General features: G+C 44.0%; 1 protein-coding gene across 1 annotated transcript in view; it reads left to right on the forward strand.

The window, feature by feature from the left end:
- The first annotated feature begins 1,087 nt into the window (after positions 1 to 1,087).
- Positions 1,088 to 4,600, forward strand: part of LOC110326955 (17-beta-hydroxysteroid dehydrogenase type 6) — a 19,847-nt gene continuing 16,334 nt past the window's right edge. Inside the window, exon 1 of the mRNA XM_021205614.2 lies at positions 1,088 to 1,257. The gene's annotated coding sequence lies outside the window, so the exon portion shown is untranslated. The remainder of the gene's footprint in view (positions 1,258 to 4,600) is intronic.

The following is a 4,600-nucleotide window of genomic DNA, read 5'->3' on the forward strand; positions in this document are numbered from 1 at the left end:
TGTGGCACGGGTCAAGGGTCATCTTGGGCATGGTTGGACCTGCACAGGGCCAGACTTGGTCATCTCTGGCTTGATCCTCCACCTGGTGTCACAGCCCCAGGCTGAGGTAGTCTTGTCTCAGGCCATCTCTGCCCTGGAAGCCCGGAGTCATTCTTGGCATGATCTCTCCGCGAGGGACTTTAAATCACTGGATGAATGAATGAATAAGTCTTTAGGAAGGAAAGAAAGAAAAGAAAGAAAGAAGATGGTCATAGACCACATTGCATTCCACACAGAAGCTATTTAATCTTAAAAGGATCCATGGGTAGAGGCTTTTCCACCAATTGCCACTGGGTGGCAGCATTGTCATGTCTTTTGTTTCTGTTGCGACTCCATCCACAGAAGTAACCAAACCTTTTCCCCATCCAGCCTTATGCTGTCTGACTGTATAGCCCTCTAACCTACTGGGAGTTATTTCCCCTACAAGCCTTACACTGTAAGACAACACCATTCTTTTTCAGAGCTAATATCTAGCGACTCCCAGGCTATTTCTCCAAACTCAGCAGACTTGAGAAACCAATTGTTTGGGATTTCTTTTTAGTTTAGTTTCTAGCATTATTTTGCGTGTTTTTAGCAGCTAAAAGAGCAATTTACTTTGGGGATATTCCTTAAAATATGGCTTTTAAAATCTTTACTTTATCCCTTACATTGTTTAAAAATTATTAATATTTTGGAGGTGATGGGAAGGAGATCTGTTACATCGCCTAGGTCAGTCTCAGACTTGCACCTTACTGCTTCAGTTCCTAAACCTGACATTTCAAGAGTGGGCCACCATGTCACGTTAGACTTTCATTTGTTCTATTAGCCTGCAAATAATTACTGACTAAATGTATACTAATTAGATTTGTATGTCACTTAGACTCAATTAAGGCATACCCAGAATATTGACTAGTAAAACATTGTTTCTAGGTGTGTGTGCGCAGGGGATATTGGTGAATGAACTGCTAATCTGAATGGGAGGATCCGCCTTCCATGTGGGCAGGTACTGTCCAATCAGTTAGGGGCCAGAAAGGTGACTTCCTCCTTCCTAACCCTGGAACGCTTTAATTCTGTCCCCAAGGGCAGAGTGATCGACTCCCAGCAATGTAGGACCCGCCCTGTGCCTCCCTGAATCCTCACTCGGAGGGTTATGTGATCAGTGGGCCTGAAGACCTGGACTGGGACTGCGACCTCAGTCACAGACAGCCTGTCGTGAGACTTCTCAGACTCTGCAATTGTGTGAGCCAATGCCCCAGTGATTCCTTTTCAGATATATATATATCTGTTTAGCCTATAGGTTCTGCCTCTCTGGCAAAGATAGGCTCTAGGGTCTCTGCTCCCAAGGCAGGGAATTCCCAGAAGGGACAACAGGTACAAACAAGGGCAATAAACCGTTATAGGTGCAGTTAGAAATTATAAAACTTCTGTTAAATTTATGTGTATGGATGTGTGTGTCTGCCATATATGTTTGGGTATCTTCAGAGGCCTGAAGAGGTCATCAGATCCTCTGGAACTTGAGTTCCAGGCAGTTGTGAGCTGTCATGTGTGTGCTAGGATCTGAACTTAGGTCCTCTGGAAGAGCAACAAGTGCTCCTAACCCCTCAGCCATATTCCCAGCCTTCTATGGCCTCAGCTCCTTGAGATAATAATGAGTCTGGCACAGAATGTAGATGCAGAAGTAAAAAGGGCACGGTGTGTTTGGGAGTCTGCCGATAGCTCTCCATATAAATGGTTCAACAGAGAAGCTGGTCTGAAAGGTAGCATGGGGCAAGCAGGGTGTGCCAGGCGGAGGGACGTGACAGTGAATGAAATGCATCCTTCCTTTTCATTCAGCTTCATCAGCGTGAAATGAAGATGCCAACCATGGCACTATTTCATGAGAAATTTGGGGGGTGAAGATACTATGGAAATAAGCAAGCTCTTTGAGGACTTGAAGTACTTGTGTGCTAATTGATTTCTTCTTATGTAAGATAAGGAGGAGAAGATAGGAGAATTCATTCGATTGACACAGGATCATAATACCTGTGTTTCAAGATGTTTCAAGGACACATTTCAGCTTAAATTTGATTATATATATATATATATATATATATATATATATATATATATATATATATAAAAGTAGGAGAGCTTATGTATAAAGACTGAATCTGTTTAATGAGAACGTTTTAGTTTAACCCTACAAGATTTTTGCCTTTGAGCCCAAAGGGACAGCCACAAAAGCAAAGCATCCGCTGCAGAACATTGCGAGTCTTCATTAAGCCATATGCCATGAGGCTTGGTATAGAAAACTGAAAATTTCTATATACTTTACTTATGAGTTAACCCAATAGGCTTTTATTGTTTTCTTGTGTACATTTTCTTTTCTTTTCTTTTCTTTTTTTTTTTTGGTTTTTCGAGACAGGGTTTCTCTGTATAGCCCTGGCTGTCCTGGAACTCACTCTGTAGACCAGGTTGGCCTCGAACTCAGAAATCCGCCTGCCTCTGCCTCCCGAGTGCTGGGATTAAAGGCGTGCGCCACCACGCCCGGCTTTGTGAGCATTTTCTTGTTCTTCATGATGCTACATATGCTTTGGATACAGCCCTCTCCCACCAGACTGCACTATCAGATTTACACCAAAACAGCACCAAGGCCTACTTTTTCATAGAAACTTGGAATTATCTGAAGTCAGCCAGGCGTAATGCTATCTTCCTGTGCTGCTGTGTCTGCCTCCAACCTGTGATTCACAGCCCCCTGCGGGTCTAGGATGGTACACACCACTTCACCACTGGGTTTAATCATTCTGCAGTGACATTGTGCTTTAGGAAATTTCTAGAGCCACAGGCCGGCAGGTGGGAGGGGGGAAGTCAATAGGTAGTTTTAGAGGCTATGGCTGGAAGCAGATGACAGATACTCACGACCTGAATTACTGAAGAGGGAAGGGTGGGATGGGCCTGGTAACATAAGGAGGCAGAACTAATAATGCCTATATGTTGGGGAGGAGGAAAGAGATTAAAATAATGACTGAATTGTAGACTCTAGTCACTGGGTAGAATGGGGTTCTCCTGAACCTTTGTAGGTGCTGGTAAGTGCGTTAAATATTTATTGACTAGATGTAGGTTGGGAATGCATGTATGAGAGGAAGGACAGACAGCCACAAGGCATGATGATTTCGGTTCCGAACAGGCTCAGTTCAAGGTATCACTGAGTTTGGGCTTCTTTCCATGTCTTCCCTCACATCGGTGCAGCGATGCAAATTATCAGTGTATACTGCATTGTGGGGCACATAGTATGCCTACTATCTGCTCTCTGTATTAATTCTATGAGTTTTAGGGCTGGGTGTGCAGCTCAGTGGTAGAGCTTAGCATGTGTGAAGTCTTGCATCTGAGCCCAGTGCTTAGACAACAAGCCCCCAGAAAGCAAAGACTTAAGTCCTAAGAGTTCAAATAGCATGTCTACTTTATGGGCCTCTGATATTTTTAGTAGCTCGTTCAGGGCCTGCTTATAAAGCAAGGGCTCTCAGTTTACAGACGTCAGATGGACCCAGGTGGTAGGTGTGCAGCAGGCAGTTGGAGATCAGAGGCTAGATGCCAGGAAAGAGATCCAGCTGAAACCAGAGATTTGAGGTCACTTGAATCGAGGTCAGGATGACGACTGAGATCACCAGATAAGAATGTGAATATGAGAAGAGAAGAGGGGCAGGATAGCTCTGTTAGAGCAGGATAGCTCTGTTAGAGATACTCACGTAAAAAACAGCAGAGGAAGATAAGCCAGTAGAGGCCAGAGAAGTCGATGAACAGGAGAGCTACGAGTGATTTCTCAGGGGGCTGGAGAGATGGCTCAGCGGTTAAGATCACCGGGTACTCTTCCGAAGGTCCTGAGTTAAAATCCCAGCAACCACACTGATGGCTCACAACCATCAGTATTGAGATCTTCTGGAGTGTCTGAAGACAGTTGCAGTGTATTTACATATAATAAATAAATAAATACTTTTTTAAAAAAAGGAATTTCACAGGAGACGAGAGAGCTATGAACATGCCCATGGGTTAGGGCAAGTAGAAAGTCATTAATGACCTTTGCTAGATCTGTTTTATGGAATGGTTGGGACACAAAGCTTGTAAAGTGAGCTGTAAAATCAGCAGGCAGGCATGTTACCTGTTTTCCTGGTTTTTCTAACTGCTCTGTGCCAGATAGCCTCTGTGTGTGTGTGTGTGTGTGTGTGTGTGTTTATGAGTGTGTCTGTATGTGTGTCTCTGTGTGTTTGTATGAGTGTCTGTGTATGTCTGTGTGTGTCTGTGTGTGTCTGTATGTGTGTCTGTGTGTTGTCTGTATGTGTCTGTCTGTGTGTATTGTCTTTGTGTATGTCTGTGTGTCTGTATGTGTTTCTGTGTGTGTATCTGTGTGTGTTGTCTGTGTGTGTGTCTGTGTGTCTGTATGTGTCTGTGTGTGTTGTCTATGTATGTGTGTCTCTGTGTGTGTTTGTCTGTATGAGTGTCTCTGTGTGTCTGTATGTGTGTCCGTGTGTGTTGTCTGTGTGTGTGTTGTCTGTGCGTGTTGTCTGTGATGTGTCTGTGTGTCTGTATGTGTGTCTGTGTTTTGTCT

The sequence above is a fragment of the Mus pahari genome, chromosome 9 (genome assembly GCF_900095145.1).
Source record: "Mus pahari chromosome 9, PAHARI_EIJ_v1.1, whole genome shotgun sequence".
NCBI classification, from domain to species: domain Eukaryota; kingdom Metazoa; phylum Chordata; class Mammalia; order Rodentia; family Muridae; genus Mus; species Mus pahari.